Here is a 19,039-nt window from a genome sequence, read left to right as displayed (position 1 = left end):
CAAGTAACGCCTTCCGCCTCAGTTGTTGGAGAGACTAGGCGTGCGCAGTAATTCCCCAAGCACCCGGCCTCGGGCATTATGGGATACAGGAGGAGTCGGAATGGAAGGATTTGGCTAGAGAGGATATTAGGTAAGTACTGAGGGAGAGGATGAAGGGTGATTGAGTGAGGGACTAAGGTAGATGTGGGCTTTTGGGGGCAAGGAGTGGCCTGAAGGCGAGAGAGGTGGGAAGCTACTGAGAGGTGGATTGAGAAATTAACACAAAAAAGAAAAAAAACCCAATGTGGGGTTGACTGAGGGAGAGGTGGCCTGATGGAGAAGGGGTGGACTGAGCAAGAAGGGGGACGACTGAGGAGTTGACTTAGGGACGAGAATAAATGAGTGATAATGGGGTGTGACCATTTTTACTTATTCTGCTTCTAATTTCTGCTGCCCCTGTCTGAATGGATTTCTCTGCTCCTCCTCCTCGCTGCACATTATTTGCCTCTTCACTATGCTGCATCCCTGCTCTTCGTTTCATTTTGATATTTTTTAGAAGTTAGCTTTTACAGTTCACCAGGTCATTAGTCCCAGCAGAGTTCAAACCAATCTCATCTCAACAGACCGGCTCTGTCTTTCCCCAGGATTGGTGTAACCGCCCAATGAATTGGAACTCTTTTCTTTCACACCAATCTTTGAGACATGTGTTTGACTCTCTAATCTTACTTTACACTAAATTGCACTTGACTTGGGCAGTAATCCAGACATTATTACCTTAATGGACGTGTTATTAATTTAGCTTCTGGTTTGCTCTGTAGAAAAGCCTTCCTAGTCCTACCTACGTCATTGATGCATATGTGGAAGATGACAACTGAATCCTTACCCTTCAATTCCTAAATTCCTCTCCAGTGAAGAACAGATGTCTTGAATTGGAATATGGATTTGATGGTAATCAATGTGAGGTGATGCACTTTGAAAGAAGGGACTAGACGAGGCAGTACTCATTGAATGGGTGGACACTAGGAAGTTCAGAGGGATCCTGGGGTGCTTGTCTATAGATGCCTGAAGGTGGCAGCGCAGGGTAAAAGGGTCATTAAGAAGGCATAGGGGCAGCTTGTCTTTGACAGTCATGGCATAGATTAGGGAGATCGGGCAAGAGCAGGGAGGTTTTGTTGGAGTTGTACTGAACTTTGGTGCGACTACAGCTGGAGTACTGTGTGCAGTTCTGTTCACAGCATTATAGAAAGGATGTGATTGCACTGGAGGGTTTTCAGAGGAGATTCACCAGAATGTTGCCTGGGTTGGAACATTTCAGTGATGAAGAGAGTTTGGATAGACTCTGGTTGTTTTCTGTAGCGTAGACAAAAGCTGAAAGGGGACTTGATTATGAGGGGCATATCCAGAATGAATAGAAAGCAGCTGCTTTCCTTAGTTGAAGGGTCAGCGAGGAGGGGGATTTTACAGTGAAAGACAGGAAGCTTAGGGATTTGAGGAAAAGTGACTTTCACCCCCAGGGTGGTGTGGGTCTGGAATACGCTGCCTGGGAGGGTAGCTGCGGCAGGAAACCTCGCAATCTTCAAAAAATACTTGGAAGAGCCATTGAAAAGTTATAACATTCAAGGATATGGGCCTGGTGTAGGAAAATGGGACTAGTGTAGCTAGCAGCGTATTTTTAGTAGTATAGGCTTGATAGACTGAGGGGTCTCTTCTGCACTGTATGATTCTCTGAATCTTGATAGCAAGTAGATAACACCTTACATTTTTTTTAAATGTAATGGTGCACCCCCTGGGTAAGAACGTCTCAGAACTGGGGAATACAATCTCAGGATAAGTGGGATTCAGGATGGAGATGACAGGGAATGTCTTTGCTCAGAGTGGGGTGGGTTTTTGGATCTGTTAACACAGAGGGCTGTGAAGGCAGGGTGAAGACAGTCAGACAGAAAGAAAGGTTTGATCTGTAGGGAGATGCTGAAAGACTTAGGTTGTTTTCCCCAGAGTGTCATAGACTGATACTTATGAAGTCATGAGATCAGGTGAATAGCCAAGGTCTCTTTTTTTCCAGGGAAGGGGAGTCCAAAACCAATAGGCATAGGTTTAAGGTGAGAGAGGACCTGAGGGCAATGTTTTCTCACGGAACCTGGTGCATCTATGGATGAGCTGCCAGAGGAAGTGGTAGAGGTGGGTACAATTACAATATTAGAAAAATATTTGGGCAAGTACATGGACAAGAAATGTTTGGAGGAATACTGGAGTTTAGAGGCCACATGCAGGCAAATGGGACTAAATCAGTTTAGGATATCTGGTCAGCATGGGCGAGTTGGACCAAAAGGTTTGTTTCCATGATGTATGACTCTTTAGCAGCATTGTAGATTAGAGGTTCCACCATGTTCTAGTTGAATGGCAGAGCTGGCTCAAGGGATTTAATGGCCTCCTCATGCTCCTGTTTCCACTGTTACCCTCATAGCTGTAGCCCATCACCCCTGGACTGTTCTAGTCAGTGTACACAAGATTGCTTCCCAGGCTTTGACTGTAGTGCAGTGCCCAAAATAGAACACAGACACTGCAGCTGAGTCCTAATCTGTGTTTTATAAAAGCTTGGCACAGCTTTCCTGCTTTTATTTTCTGTGCCGCTATTAATAAAGCCAAGGTCACCGTCGAAATAGTTTCTGAACTTCTTATTTTCTCCTTCATGAACACCACAACTTCCAGCACCCCCCATCCCAGTCCCTGTTCTTGTGAAATAGAACATAGAAAGGTACAGCACAGTACAGGCCCTTCTGCCCACGATGTTGTGCTGTGGAATAATCCTAATCCAAAAATAAAATAACCTAACCTACACTTCCCTCAATTCACTGCTGTCCATGTGCATGTCCAGCAGTCGCTTAAATATCACTAATGACTCTGCTTCCACAACTACCACTGGTAAACTATTCCATGCGCTCACAACTCTCTGGGTGAAGAACCTCCCTCTGACATCTCCTCTATACCTTCCTCCTAACACCTTAAAACTATGACCCCTCATGGCAGTCAATCCTGCCCTGGGGAAAAGTCTCTGGCTATCGACTCTATCCATGCCTCTCATTACCCATCAATGTGTCCAATCTTGTACATGTTGCTTCTCAGTCTCCCGCCTGTGCCAAATTGTGTCTGCCGCTTTCTCACTGACCTCTTCACAACGCAAGAATAGGGCCTGCTGACGCTCCGAGTGAGCAATTTGCTGAGCACCGCTCTTTTCCCTCCTGCCAACCCCTTGGCATTCTTCCTGTTCGTGCTCTGAGTAAAAAGAAATTCTCCTCATTATGGCGCTGAATGATATCAATCCTATTTTTAAATTGTTCTAGACTCCCCAACCAAGGGAATGTCTTACCAGCAAGTGGTTAGGATCTGGAATGTACCACCTCAGAGCGCAGAGGTAGCGGATTTAATCAAGAGGGGAAATGGATGTTTAATGAACAGGAAGAATGCCAAGGGGTTGGCAGGAGGGAAAAGAGCGGTGCTCAGCAAATTGCTCACTCGGAGCGTCAGCAGGCCCTATTCTTGCGTTGTGAAGAGGTCAGTGAGAATAAAATTTGCTCAAGACTGATATCTGTGATGCTGGGGACCACTGGAGGAGGCCGAGATGGATCGTCCACTCGGCACTTCTGGCTGAAGGTTGCTGCGAATGCTTCAGCCTTATCTTTTGCACTGATACGATTCTCTTCCATCATTGAGAATGGGAATATTTGTGGAGCCCTCCTCCATCAGTGAATTGTTTAATTGTCTCCCAGCAGTCACAACTGGATGTATTAGGATTGCAGAGCTTAGATCTGATTTGTTGGTTGTGGGATCGCTTAGCTGTATCATTTCCTGCTTATCAGTAGTAGGCTCGCCAACTTTAGGGGCATTTAAATGGTCAATAGATAAAAGTGTGGATGATAATGGAATAGTGTAGGTTAGATGAGCTTCAGTTTGACTTCACAGGTCGGCGCAACATAGAGGGCCGAAGGCTCTGTGCTGCGCTGTTATGTTCTATGTTCTGTTATGCTCTTTGTTAGCTTCATTGGGTTGATACTGCATTTTTAAGAGATAACAAAGTGTAGAGCTGGATGAACACAGCAGGCCAAGCAGCATCCTAGGAGCAGAAAAGCTGACGTTTTGGGCATAGACCTTCATCAGAAATGCATCTGATGAAGGGTCTAGGCCCAAAACATCAGCTTTTTTGCTCCTAAGATGCTGCTTGGCCTGCTGTGTTCATCCAGCTCTACACTTTGTTATCTCGGATTCTCCAGCATCTGCAGTTCCTATTATCACCTCATTTTTAAGTATGCCCGGTGTTGCTCCTGCCATGCCCCCTTGCACTCTCCATTGAATCCCCTGGTTTGATGGAAATTGTATCATGGGGGATGATGGGCCATGAGGGGATGCCTGGTGTGGAGTTGCTCAGTCTGTTCAATGTCTGTCACATCTAGCACAGTGATAATGCCACACAACACGATGGAGGTTATCCTCACTATGAAGATGGGGCTTTGTTTCCATAAACACTGATGGTAATTGATTTTTAGAAAAAAAAATTGGTGGGATGAAGCTATCACTGGCTAAGAGTGCAGTTATTGCTGATTCTTAATCGCCCAGAAGAAAATTAAGAATTAAATTCACTAAAGATCCTTAGACAGCACCTTCCAAACCCGCAATCACTTCCACCTAGAAGGACAAGGGCAGCAGATACATGGGAGCACCACCCCGTGCAATTTTCCCTCCAACCCATTTGTCACTTAGAAATATATCAGCCATTCCTGTGTCAAAGTATAGCATTTGCTCCCTAAGGACACTGGTCAACCCATAGCATGTGGACTGCAGCTGTTCAAGAAAACAGCTCACCGTCTTCTCAAGGGCAACTAGGGATGGGCAATAAATGCTGGCCAGTCGGTGATGCATGTGTACCACAAAAGAACGAAAGCTACATTGCGGTGAGTCTGGAGTCAAATGTAGGCAGTTCAGGCAAGTATGGCAGTTTTCTTCATGGTCATTGTTAGACTCTTAATTCCAAATTTTTACTGAAACCAACTTGCACCATCTACTATGGCAGAATTTGAACCTGGGTCTCCAGTACATTACCTGGATTTCCTGGCTTAATAGTCTGGTGATGATACCACTGTGCTATCACCTCCCCAGTATGGACATTGACAGATGCAACCTGAGATGGGTGGATTGCAGAGGACGAGACCAAATATATTTTTCCTGCCTGTTCTTTCCCTTGCCACCGGCCACAGACCAAGTCTAGCAGCTCTGTCCTTTTGGACCTGACCAGCTCAATTGGTCGTGCTGCTGCTGAGCCACTTTTTCAGAGAATCCCTGGTGTGTGGAGGCAGGCCATTCGGCCCACAGAGTCCACACCAAAACTTAGAAGAGCATCCCACCCAGACCCCCTTCCCCACCCACCCCATTTATATTAATGATTTAGACTTGGGAGTGTAGGACTTCATGTCAGAGTTTGCAAGTGACGCAATCCTTGACTTCAGAAGAACACAGACAGATTAATTAATGCAGCGTATTATTTGATTCCTTGTGGTAGGAAGAATGCAGACTTGATGGGGTATGTGTTAAAAAGATTTTTGCCTGGTGGGGAAGACTATAACTGGGGAATGGTGGTCACTTAAACTGAAAATGAGGAGCTAGTTTTCTCTGAGGGTCACGAGTCTGTGGAATACTTCACTTCAGGTCATGGGTCATTAAATACTTTTAAGGAAGAGATACTTGGCTGAATAGCCTATTCTTAATATGTATGCCCATATATTTGTATTGTGATAAAGTAATTTAGGCCTGTCTTTCTGGAGCCATGATTTTTAAGTTGAGATATATCAAAGGCAGAACTTCCTGGAGTGTTTTTGGAAGTTTGCTAATGTGGAGGTTTTGCAATAGAAGAGGGTAAACATTGAAAGACATTTTCTGAAGAAGGGTCTAGGCCCGAAATGTCAGCCTTCCTGCTCCTCTGATGCTGCTTGGCCTGCTGTGTTCATCCAGCTCTACACGTTGTAATCTCAGATTCTCCAGCATCTGCAGTTCCTATTATCATTGAAAGACATTAGCTCGCTTTTGGGTTTTGACTGATCAGGGACCAGTTTAAGCTTTTTAAAAAACTCGGAAATTGCAAATCTTTAGGGCAATTCGAGGGGGACCTGACTGACTTCAGATGCAGATACAGTTTCACCCATAAAAGGCACAGTTGTTTAAGCAGGTGTTTAAGTGTTATCTCAGTACAAGAATTTAGCTTGCAAAACTTGCAAACAAAAAATTTTTTCTTAGAACTCTGCAGATTTTTGAAAAATGAGAAAATATAATATTTTGGTTGTGTAAGGATTCAAGGGGAAAAGGCTTGAAAGTACAAAGGACAGAAATTGAAGCAGAAAACACCTGTTAAACTTAAAGATTTGATAGGAAAAGGATGCTTTTCTGGTTTTTGAGTAATTGTAACATGATGGTGTTAGGGAATAGATAAGATTTGGATCTGCGGTTTCTTTTGAAATTGTTCAAACTGTTGCATGCAGATTGTTTGGTGTTTGTTTTATTTTAAAAAAATGAAAAGAGTAAAATTGTAATTTTATTGTTAACACCAATTCTGCAACCCTGTTGTTTCAGTGAAATACCACCAGGTTTGAAAAGGAAACAAAGTACAATCTCTCAAGCCAGATTTCATTCTTGGATCTGACTTGTGTAAAGTTTTCTTAAAAGAAAAATTCTGATTTTTAAAAATTGTGGACTGAAATGAGAAAGTACCATTTTAAAACCAGGAGTTTGCAAGGAATGCTATGTGTTTTGAAAAGCAAGTAAGCTGCCACTCATGGCCATCATTGATCAAGAAGTTGTATAAACAAAGATTAGTTTGCAGATGAACAGGAGTTGAGGGCTTGAGTACAGACAAAGCTTCGGTTACCAACAAGAAGTAATTGGTCTATGGACTAGTGACCAGTGATCAACACCTTCTGTTGCCAACAAGTACATAATTGTAGTCAGGTTCCTCAACAGCTTGGAGCTGTTCAGTCCAAGAGCACTTGGACTTAGTTCTCTGCAGTGAAGGTCACTTTCAGTCTGAAGAAACAAGTTTATTGTTGCTTAAAGAAGGAGCTTGATATAGATTTTTGGGCTAAAGTTTTCAAGAAGGAGTTTGATATAATTCTTAGAGCAAAAGTACAAACAATGCACTGACTTGGATGATCAACCATGATCTGGGTCATGGAGTGGGCTGAATGGCCTACTCCTCCTATTTTGCTAATTTCTATGCATGGATGTGATTCAGCAGCAGCTGTAAATTGGGACATTTTAATTGATAAGTGTGATACTCTTTATAAGTGAAGCAGCCACCCTGTGGCTTTTATAAACCAGTAGAGGCATTTGGAAAAGGAAGGTGGAGAAGCAGAATTCTGATTAGCAAACAGCAACTCAGTCCTGTGAACAAAGACCACTGAACTGCATGCCCAGTTTTCTTTCCATCGATGTGTTTTTTGCTTATGTTTACATATGAAAGAGATGGGGAGAGTTTGAGAGGCTTAGAGTTAAATCATTATGGCCATATACTGATGGTACATAACTATTTACTTGCACAGTTCTACTTATTTGTAATAAGTAATTATTTTGTTAAAGACACAAGCCTGGTCTAAGGCTTTCTGTCAAGCTGGGTACGAAAGGTAAATTGGAGAATTCTATGTACTTTCTAAAATCCCTAAATTTTGTGATGAATCCAGGAATAGCGGTGCTTAATTTCCAGCGCCCTATTACAGTGAGAGTGCGACACATCGAATAAAAGGAAAATCCTGCGGATGCTGGAGATCTGAATTGAATACAGGAAATGCTGGAGAAACTCAGCAGGTCTGGCAGCAGCTTTGGAGACAGGCAGAGTTAACATTTTGAGACCATGTTGTGAATCTCATAACAATCTAAAGGGTAAAATTCCACAGAAGATGGGGGAGTAGGAGTTGAAATGCCCATCAGCCATGATTAAATGGCGGAGTGGACTCGATGGGCCGAATGGCCTTACTTCCACTCCTATGTCTTATGGTCTTATGGAGTAGAGAGACGTTGCAGATGTACATGTGCACAAATCAATGGAAGTGGCAGGACTGGTTGAAATAGTTTTATTAAAGCATACAGGACCCCGGCCTTAATTGAGTATATAAGCAAGGAGATTACAGTGAATGTTGAAGGATTGGTTCAATCTCACTTGGATTATTGTATCGCATTCTGGGTACCACACTTCAAAAAGCCTGTGAAACCATTAGTGAGGATATGGATTGCTCAGACTTTTGTATGAAGGAGTTGGGATGTTGAGTTGAGGTTGTACTGAACTTTGGTAAGATCACTTCTGGGGTACCGCGTCCAGTTCTGGTCACCCTGTTACGGAAAAGATATTATTAAACTGGAGATCATTTAGAAGAGATTTACCAGGTTGTAGCCAGGAGTGGAGGGTTGCAGCGATAAGGATAGGCTGGGGCTTATTTCACTGGAGCAGAAGAGGTTGAGAGGTAGCCTTATAGAGCTTTATAAAATCATGAGAGGTATAGATAGGGTGAATGGCAGGTATCTTTTCCCTGCTGTGGGAGCTTTCAAGATGAGGGGACATATTTTTAAGATGAGGGGAGAAAGATATAAAGAGGACATGAAGGGTTTTTTTTTTACACAGCATTGTTTGTGTGTGGAATGAACTTCCAGAGGAAATGGTGGAGTCAGGAAAAGTTGCATTTAAAAGACATTTGGATAAGTACATGATTAAGAAATGTTTGGACGGATATGGGCTATGTACAGGCTGGTGGCACTGGCTTAGTTTGAGATTGTGATTAGCATGGACTGGTTGGACTGAAGGGTCTGTTTCCATGCTGTATGCCTCTATAATGAGGATCTCCCATTCCAGGAAGAGATTAGAGAAGTTGCGTTGTTCATGGAGCAGAGAAAGTCAAGACGAGATTTGATAGAGGAGTATAATCTCACGAGGGGTCTGGACAAAGTGGATAGGGAGGGACTGTTCCCATTCCTTGTGGGTGAAGAAAAAGAGGATGAAAGACGCACTGGGGGCATGAGAGACTTTTCAGGGTTTGGGCCTGGAATGCGCTGCCTGAGGGTATAGCGGGAGGTAGGTGCAGTTGAGGGGATCAAAGGGAATTTGGTAATGAGCAGAAGAATGAAAGTTTGAAAGACCAAGGGGAAATGAGGGGGGAGTAGGATGAAGTGAGGTGAAGTGATCTTGTAGAAGCTGTACAGACATGATGGGCCAAATGGCCTCACACTGTAACGGTTGCATGTTTGTGTAGTGATTCGCTGCTCTTTCCTGTTTTCTGTCATTTTGCTGATTGTGTATAACTGCAGCCATCCCATCATAAACAGCATTTGCAGGGAAACTTTGGGTTTCTCTGCCAGGATTTGGCAAAAATGACCAGGACATTGGGAGCTACTGAATAGCAGGCACAACATTTTCCTGAACTAGCTACAGAACCAAGACATGAATGTAAGATATCAGGAGAAGACACAACTGGAGGCAGCGATCCAGTTGAAAAAAAAACCATTGGCCTTAACCATAAGACTCAGAATCATTTGGCCCATCGAGTCTGCTCTGCCATAGCTGTTATTCAACCCCATTCTCCTGCTTTCTCCCCATGACCCTCGATTCCTTTACTAATCAAGAACCTATCTATCTGTCTTAATGACCTGGCCCCCACAGGCACTTTGGCAGCAATGAGTTCCACAGATTCACCACCCTCTGAAGAAATTCCTCCTCATCTCAGTTTTAGTGTCATCCTTTCACTCTAAGGCTGTGTCCTCAGGTCCTAGTCTCTCCCGCCTGTGGAAACATCACATCCACACTATCCAAGATTCTGTAGGTCTCAATGAGATCCTCCCTCAACCTTCTAAACTCTATCGAGTACAGACCCAGGGTCCTCAACGACGACTCATATGACAAATCTTAATCCCTGGGATCATTCTTGTAAACCTCCTCTGGACCCCTTCCGATGCCAGAACATGGCTCCATAGATACAGGGTTCAAAACTTCTGTTCCAAAACTCAATATTCCAAGTGCGGTCTGACCAGAGAATTATGTAGCTTCGGTAGTGCACCTCTACTCTTGTATTCATTTCAAGAGGGCTAGAATACTAACATTGAGTGTGGCTTCCTAACTGCCAACTGAATCTATGTTAATCTTAAGAGAATCCTGAACTAGGACTCCTAAGTCCTTTTGTGCTTCAGATTTCTGTGGTATTTTCCAGTTTAGAAAATCATCTATGCCTCTATTCTTCCTACTAAAGTGCATAACCTCACACTTTCCAGCATTGTATTCTATCTGCCTCCGCTCTGCACACTCTCCTCACCTGTCCAAGTCCTTCTGTAGCCTCCCTGTTTTCTCAACACCACCTGCTCCTCCATCTACCTTTGTGTCATCTGCAAACTTAGCAACAGTGCCATCAGTTCCTTCCATCTAAACATGTACGGCAAGGATAATTGTGGTCTCAACACTGACCCCTGCAGAACTTTACTAGTCTACCATCCTGAAAAAGACCCCTTGATCCCTGCTGGCCTTCTGACAATCAGCCAATCCTCTATCCATGCCAGTCTATCCATGGGGAGGTAATGGTCTAGTAGTATTGTCACTGGAATGTTAATCCAGAGACCTAGGTAATGTTCTGGGGACCCGGGTTTGAATCGCACCGTGGCAGATGGTGGAACTTGGGTTTAATAAAAATCTGAATTTAAGAGTCTAATGATGACCTGGATCCATTGCCAATTGTTGGAAAAACCCACTAATGTCCATTAGGGAAAGAAACTGCCATCCTTATCTGGTCTGGCCTCCATGTGACTCCGGACCCACAGCCATGTGGTTGACTCTTAACTGCACTTTGGGCAATTAGGCATGAGCAATAAATGCTACCTGGCCAGCGACACCCTCATACCATGAATGAATAAAGAAAAAAAAGTACCTTGTCCCCTGAACACCATGGACTCTTCAGAGCAGATGCTGGGCAAAAAGAGGGCCAGAAACAGTGTGATGCTCCAAAAGGTACGCTGTGTGTAGATTCATCACTGCAGTTAAGACCGTGTGTGGCGAAATGCCCAAAGACATCCCCACTGATAGCTAAGAATGAATGGCAGTTATCAAGGATGGAGAGCCAGGCTGCCATAATTGAAAGGCATACATCAAAAACCTTCTCAACCAAGATTCATTGTTGGATGCAATTTCCCCATGCCACATCCCACAATAAGCTATCTACCACCTTCTCGGCACGATCCCAGCCTGACCTGAAGACGTTGCTGCCATTACCCTTTATCTCAAGCCTATCGCATTTGAGAAATATCTTTGAGAGGTCTGTACACACGGTTTCCACCACACTGAGCTTATCAGGCCTTTGCATTACCTTATCCGCCTGTTTCTACCTCTGTACAATTGCCCAGCTACACCATGCCACGGTTCATCTGCTGAAGTACATGTCAGCATTAGCCCCTGGACCCAATGATTCTAATGTATGGGCCTCCCAGATTCTGCCCATCTTAAACCTGAGACCATCCACCCTTCCCGTCCCCATTCTCCCAAACCCCTCCCAAATCTGTATCGGCTCTCAGTCTGGCAATTTCAGCCTGGGTTTTTGACTTACCAGGCTTGTTTTCAAATTCTCACCTCCCCGTGACCTCGAAGCATCGGAGGAGACAAAGCAAGTGAATGTTGCCAATTGCCAGGAGTCACTGTTTTCCGACCTTGCCCCTGACTATGCTATAATTCCTTTCCAAGCTGTCTTAGATAAAAGCCCTGAGGATCGCTCACTGCCTGCTATAGTCTGTATATACTCATATAATGCATATACATATAGATAAAATGTGACACCTTTTGGAATGTCTAATGCCAAGGGAATCAGCTTTGATCTGTAGCCAGCTGAGTGGGTCCCCTTGCTGGGGCACTCCATTCTCACTCACCTGTTTAGCTGGTCTAGGAATATGGGAATTCAGAGTGGGGGTAGGCTGTTCAGACCTGCAAGCCCAGTCCACCATTTATCCTAATCATGGCTAATCTTAAGTCCACTTTCCTGCCTGCACACCACAGCCCTGTATCCCACTTTTCATCAGAAACATATCTGTTTCTTTCTTGAATTTGTCGATTGACTCTGCCCTCATTGCACTTTAGGGTAATGAGTTCCACAGGTCCACAGCTCTCTCAGAGAAGTAGTTTCTCCTCCTTTACATTTTGAACCTACCTCCTTTCACTCTGAGTCTATGATGTCTTGCCTGAGGCTGTCCCACAAGGTGGAATGTCTGTTCAATGTCTGCCTTACCTTTCTCCTTTAGCGTTGAGGATACAGCTTGATCAGATCCCCCGTTTGTTCTTCTGAACTCCATCAAGTACAAGCCCTCATATGACAGCCCTTTCATCCCTGGAATCAACCAACCTCAGGTCGGCCTGCTGTGGCATCACAGCCTTCCTCAAGTAATGAGACCAAAACTGAACACAGCACTCCAGGTATGGTCTCACATAAGCGTAGTAGCACTGTCTGGCACGGATTGGGGTAGAACGGGTGGTTTGGGGGAAACAATAAAGGTTATGGGGACAATCAACAGTGAACACATCTGAAGGAATAACCCTTTACCAAAAAGTACAGATTTGAATGATGAAAATTTTGAACCACATCAACAGATTTATTAAGTGCTTGGGAAGGGTGGTGCAATTGAGGCTGTAGGAGAGGAGGTTTCAGAATATAGGAATTAGGAGCACCCATTGACCTACTGGCCCCTCTAACATGTTCTGCCATTCAATAAGATCTTCTGCTGCACTTCTGTTTTGCTGCCCCACTCCCCATATTTCTTGATTCCACAAGAGACCAAAAAGCTGTTTCACCTGGCTTTTAAATATATCCAACAATAGAAATTCTGCCACCCTCTGTTAGAGAGGATTTTGATGAATCACAGCTGTTCGAGGGAGGGAATTTCTCTTCATCTCAGTCCTAAGTGAAGTGCAGTCCATGCCCTATAGGTAGACTCACAATCCATTAGGGAGGGAATCCCAGGATTTTGATCCAGTGACACCGAAGGAACAGCAATATATTTCCAAGTCAGGATTGGAGGGGAACTTGCAGGCAATGGAGTTTCCATGTATCTGCTGCTGTTGATCTTCTAGATTGGTGATTGAGAGTTTAGAAGGTGCTTTCTAAGGAACCTTGGTGAGTTGCTGCAGTGCATCTTATAGATAGTTGCAGCAGTGTGTACTGAGTTTCGGTGGTGGAGGGATTGGATGCATGTGGATGTGGTGCCAATCAAGTGGGCTGCTTTGTGCTGGATGGTGTTGAGCTTCTTGAGTGTTGTTGGAACTGCGCTCATCCAGGAAAAGAAGGGAGTATTCCATCACATTTCTGACTTGTGCCTTGTAGATGGTGGACAGCCTTTGAGGAGTCAGGAGGTGAGTTACTCACCACAGCATTTTAGCCTTTAACTTGCCCTTGTAGCCACAATATTGATATGGTGAATCCAGTTCAGTTTCTGGTCAATGGTAACCCCCAGGGTGTTGACAGTGGGAGATTTAATGATGGTAACACCATTGAATATCAAGCAGTGATATAGTTAGATTCTGTCTTGTTGGAGATTGTTATTATCTGGCATTTGTGTGGCACGAATGTTATTTGCCATTTGTCAGCCCAAAATTGGACATTGCCCAGTCATGCTGTATTTGATATGGACTGCTGTCAGTATTGTAGCATCATGAATGGTGCTGAATATTGTGCAGTCATCAGCAAATATTTTTCCCTTAAAGTCATAGACACTCCCCAAGAAGTCTGTACTGACCTATCTCTTCTAGTCCCGCTTTCCAGCACTATGCCAATCATCTTGAATGTTATAACTCTGATTGACTGTTATGTATGTCCAAAAGCTCTGCTGTTGCATCCATCATTGTCGTCGCTAACATTTCTGATCTGATGATGAACCAGCTGAAGATGGTTGGAGCTTGGAGACTAACCTGAGGAACTAAGATGACTGACCTCCAACAATCACAACCATCATCCTATGTGCCAGGTACAACTCCAAATAGTTGAGAGTTTCCCCCGTGATTTCCATTGATTCCAGTTTTGCTAGAACTCTTTGTTGCCACACTTGGTCGAATACAGCCTTGTTGTCAAAGGCTGTCACTCTCGCCTCTCCTCTGAAAGTCAGCTCTTTTATCTTTGTTTGATCCAAGGCTGCAATGAGGTCAGGAACCTGAATGACCCTGGAGGAACCCAAACTGGGCATCACTGAGCAGATCATTGCTGAGTAAGTACTGCTTGAGAATACTGTTACTGCGCATGGTATTCCAGATATGGATGAATAAAGATATTGAGGACCTCGTCAAGAATAAAAGAGAATCTTATTTTAGATATCGACAACTTGGTTCATTGAATCTCTTAATCAATATAAAGATTGTAGGGGCATTCTTAAGAGAGAAATCAGGAAGGCAAAGAGGGGATATGAGATAGCATTGGCAGATAAGGTTAAGGATAATCCAAGGAGACCCTATAAGTACATTAAGAGCAAGTGAGTAACTAGAGAGAAGGTAGGCCCGCTTAAAGATTAAGGAGGTCGTCTTTGTGATGAATTCCAGGAGGTGGGATAGATATTGAATGAATATTTCATGTCAGTTTTTACTGTGGAGAAAGAAATGGACACTAGAGAATGACGAGAAATAAATTTTGATGCTTTAAAAACATTTCACATTACAGAAGAAATAGTCTGGGAGGTCTTAAAGAATATAAAGGTAGATAAATCTCTGGGAGCTGATCTAATGTATCCCAGAATGTTGTGGGAAATAAGGGAGGAAGCTGCGAGATCCTTTGCAGAAATATTTGCACCATCTATCACTACAGTTGAGGTGACCGATGACTAGAGGGTGGCAAATGTCATACCTTTGTCTAAGAAAGCTTCTAAGGAGAAACTGGAGAACTATAGACTTGTGAGTCTGATTTCACTTGTTGGTAAATTTTTGGAGGTAATGTTAAAAAATAGAATTTACGGATCTTTAGAGAGGCAGAAATTGTTTAGGGATAGTCAGCATGGTTTTGTGTGAAGAAAATCACATCTCACAAACTTGATTAAGTTTTTTTGAGCAAGTTACCAAAAAGATGGATGAGCAGTGCAGTGGGCATTGTTTACTTTGGACTTTAGTAAAGCCTTCGCCAAGATTCCGCATGCCAGACTAATTAGTAATGTTAGGTCACATGGGAGTCAGTGAGCTTGCTAATTGGATACATAATTGGCTTAATGGCAGGAGACAGAGAGAGATAGTGGAGGGTCGCTTTTTGGACTGTAGTCCTGTCACCAGCAGTGTTCCACAGGGATTGCTTCTGGGTCCCTTTTTTGTTCATTTGTATAAATGATTTGGATGAGAATATGGAAGACATGGTTGCTAAGTTTGCAGACAACACCAAAATTGGTGGCATAGTAGACAGTGAAGTGTTTTCTAAGATTACAAACGGATCCTGAGCAAATGGGTCAATGGACGTAAAAATGACAGGTAGAGTTCAATCTGGATAAATGTGAGGTATTGCATTTTGGTACAGCAGACAAGGGGGTAGAGCTTACTTCATGGATGGTAGGGCCTTGGGTAGTGTTGTAGAACTGATGGACCTAAGGGTTCAGGTGCGTAATTCTTTGAAGTATGTGTCACATATAGACAGGATGGTTAAAAAGGTGTTTGGCACACTGGCCTTCATTGCTTATCCCAACTCCTATACTCAAAGGACTATCATGTTGAGGTTGTACAAGACATCGGTGAGGCCCCTTCTGCAATACTGCTTCCAGTTCTGGTTGCCCAGTTATAGAAAGGATATTTTTAAGCTGCAGAGGGTTCAGAAGAGATTTGCAAGGATGTTGCCAGGTGTGGAAGGTTTGAGTTATGAAGAAAGGCTGGCACTTTTTTTCACGAGCGAAGGAAGTTGAGAGGCAACCTTTTGGAAGTTTGCAAAGTCATGAGGAGTATAGATCGAGGTAGTGGTAGCTGTCTTTTCCCTATGGCAGGGGTTTTCAAGACTAGGCGGTGCATTTTGAAGTGAGGGGAGGGATTTGATAAATTCAAGAGGGACAAACTTTTTACACAGAGGTGGCTCGCGTGTGGAATGTGGGTACAATTACAACGTTTAAAAGACATTTGGTTAATAACATGAATAGGAAAGGTTTGGTGAATATGGGCCAGGTGCAGGCAGGTAAGACTACTTTAGTTTGGGAGTATGCTCGGCATGGACTGGTTGGACGGAAGGGTCTGTTTCTGTGCTGTATGACTCTGTGACTCTGCTAAGAACTTGTATAATTGTCGAAAGACCTCTTTTGTCCTACCCTCAAGACTCTTGCTGAAAAGGCGAACATGCCATTTGTCTCCTTAACTGCTTGCTATTCTGGAATGCTAGCTTTATACAACATGCTTGACACTAATTTGGAGCAGGAGGAGGCCAATCAGCCCCTCAAGCTTGCTCCACTACTCAATAAGATTGTGTCCGATCTGTTCAGCCCTCAGTTCCACTCTCCACTTCTTGAGTAACACCCTCATTTTTTCAACTGTTTTTCGTCATTTATATAAAGAATGTGGATGTGAATAAAGAAGGAATGTTTACTAAATTTGCAGATGACATCAAAATAGGTGGTGCAGTGATCAGTGAAGAAGGTTACCTCAGAGTACCACAGGACCATAATCAGATGGGCCGAGGAGTGGTAGATGGAGTTTAATTTAGACAAATGTGAGGTGCTGCATTTTGGAAAGGCACATCAGGGAAGGTCCTATAGACTTAATGGTAGGATCCTGGGAAGTGTTGCCAAACAAAGAGACCTTGGGAAGCAGGTTTCTTGAAAGTGGAGTCAGAGGTAGAAAAGGTGATGAAGAATGTGTTTGGTGCGCTTGCCTTTATTGGCCAGCCATGAGATGGAGTTGCTAGTGTAGAACTGGGGAGGAAAAAGTCAGAAGTCACACGTCAGCAGGTTATAGACCCACATGGTTATTTGAAATCGGTAGCTTTCGGAGTGCTGCTCCTTCGTCAGGTGAAGTGGCTTTATTGGTCAGCGCATTGAGTATAGGAGTTGGGAGGTCATGTTGTGTCTCTATGGGACATTGATTATGCCACTTTTGGAATACTGCATCCAGTTCTGGGCTCCCTGCTATAGGAACGATGTATTGAAACTTGAGAAGGTGCAGAAAAGATTTACAAGGATATCGCCAGAGTTTGAGCAGGGAGAGGCTGAATAGACTGGGGCTATTTTCCCTGGAACGTTGGAGGCTGAGGAGTGACCTTATAGAAATTTATATAATCATGAGGGATATGGATAAGGTGAATAGTCAAGGTCTTTTCCCTAGGGTAGGGAAATCCAAAACTAGAGGGCATAAGTTTAAGTGAGGGGGAGAGATTTGAAAGGGACCTGAGGGGCAACGTTTTCACACAGAGGCTGGTGTGTGTATGGAACGAGCTGCCAGAGGAACTGGTGGAGACTGCTGCAGTTACAACATTTAAAAGGCATTTTGAACATAGAACATTACAGCACAGAACAGGCCCTTCGGCCCTCGATGTTGCACCGACCTGTGAAACCAGTTTGAAGCCCATCTAACCTACACTATTCCATTATCATCCATATGTTTATCCAGTGACCATTTAAATGCCCTTAAAGTTGGTGAGTCTACTACTGTTGCCGGCAGGGCATTCCACGCCCTTACTACTCTCGAGTAAAGAACCTACCTCTGACATCTGTCCTATATCTATCACCCCTCAATTTAAAGTTATGTCCCCTCATGCTAGCCATCACCAACCGAGGAAAAAGGCTCTCACTGTCCACGCTATCTAATCCTCTGATCGTCTTCTTAAGTCACCTCTTAATCATCATCTCTCTAATGAAAACAGCCTCAAGTCCCTCAGCCTTTCCTCCTAAGACCTTCCCTCCATCCTGGTAAATCTCCTCTGCACCCTTTCCAATGCTTCCACATCCTTCCTATAATGTGGCAACCAGAACTGTATGCAATACTCCAAGTGCGGCAGCTCCATAGTTTTGTACAGTTGCAACATGACCTCATGGCTCCAAAACTCAATCCCACTGTCAATAAAACCTGACATACTGTACGCCTTCTTAACAATCCTATCAACCTGGGTGGCAACTTTCAGGAATCTGTGCACATGGACACAAAGATCTCTCAGCTCATCCAAACTACCAAGAATCTTACCATTAGCCCAGTATTCTGTATTCCTGTTACTCCTTCCAAAGTGAATCACCTCACACTCTTCCTCATTAAGCTCCATTTGCCACCTCTCAGCCCAGCTCTGCAGCTTATCTATGTCCCTCTGTAACCTGCAGCATCCTTCCGTACTATCCACAACTCCATCGACTTTAGTGTTATCCGCAAATTTACGAGCCCATCCTTCTAGCCCTCATTCAGGTCATTCATAAAAATGACAAATAGCAGTGGCCCCAAAACAGATCCTTGCAGTACACCACTAGTAACTGAACTCCAGGATGAACATTTTTCATCAACCACCACCCTCTGCCTTCTTACAGCTCGCCAATTTCTGATCCAAACCACTAAGTCACCCTCAATCCCATGCCTCCATATTTTCTGCAATACCCTACCGTGGGTATCCTTATCAAATTCTTTACTGAAATCCACATACACCACATCAACAGTTTTACCCTCATCCACCTGATTGGCCGCCTTGTCAAAGAACTCAATAAGGCTGGTGAGGCACGACCTACCCTTCACAAAACAGTGTTGACTATCCCTAATCAAATTATTCCTTAACTGCAAATAACAAACACAAATCAGATTAAAGGAAAATTGCAAACTGAACTAAATCAGGGTTGATTCACTTTAAATGGACATATTCCACAACAGGATATTCTGGAGAAAGGTTTCTTTTGCAGTTTTCATAATCTATTATTTAGACCACTTCATCTAGTTTACTCCATCATTTCATTATCCTCAGGCAGTTTGAAACAACATAACTGGAGATAAGAAATGAATCAGACTAGAGTAAAACCATAATCATTAGAGGCGATTTGAGGAACTCTTTTTCCAGGAAATGCTGACTTGTCAGCACCACCAGTCAGTTTTCGGATGTAT

General features: G+C 43.7%; 1 protein-coding gene across 3 annotated transcripts in view; it reads left to right on the top strand.

Moving 5' to 3' along the window:
• Positions 1 to 16: 16 nt before the first annotated feature.
• LOC125449241 (pyruvate carboxylase, mitochondrial-like) overlaps positions 17 to 19,039 on the top strand; it is a 765,853-nt gene continuing 746,830 nt past the window's right edge. Inside the window, exons 1-3 of one of the 3 annotated variants that reach the window (XM_059641558.1) lie at positions 17 to 130; positions 13,905 to 13,989; positions 14,153 to 14,226. The gene's annotated coding sequence lies outside the window, so the exon portion shown is untranslated. Of the gene's footprint in view, positions 131 to 3,513; positions 3,532 to 13,846; positions 13,990 to 14,152; positions 14,227 to 19,039 lie in introns of those variants that run through there. The other 2 variants (XM_059641556.1, XM_059641559.1) reach the window with 2 other exon arrangements.

Source organism: Stegostoma tigrinum, chromosome 42 (genome assembly GCF_030684315.1).
Source record: "Stegostoma tigrinum isolate sSteTig4 chromosome 42, sSteTig4.hap1, whole genome shotgun sequence".
Lineage (NCBI taxonomy): Eukaryota > Metazoa > Chordata > Chondrichthyes > Orectolobiformes > Stegostomatidae > Stegostoma > Stegostoma tigrinum.
Note: the sequence above shows the minus strand (reverse complement) of the source record. Positions and strands in the feature narration are given on the sequence as shown.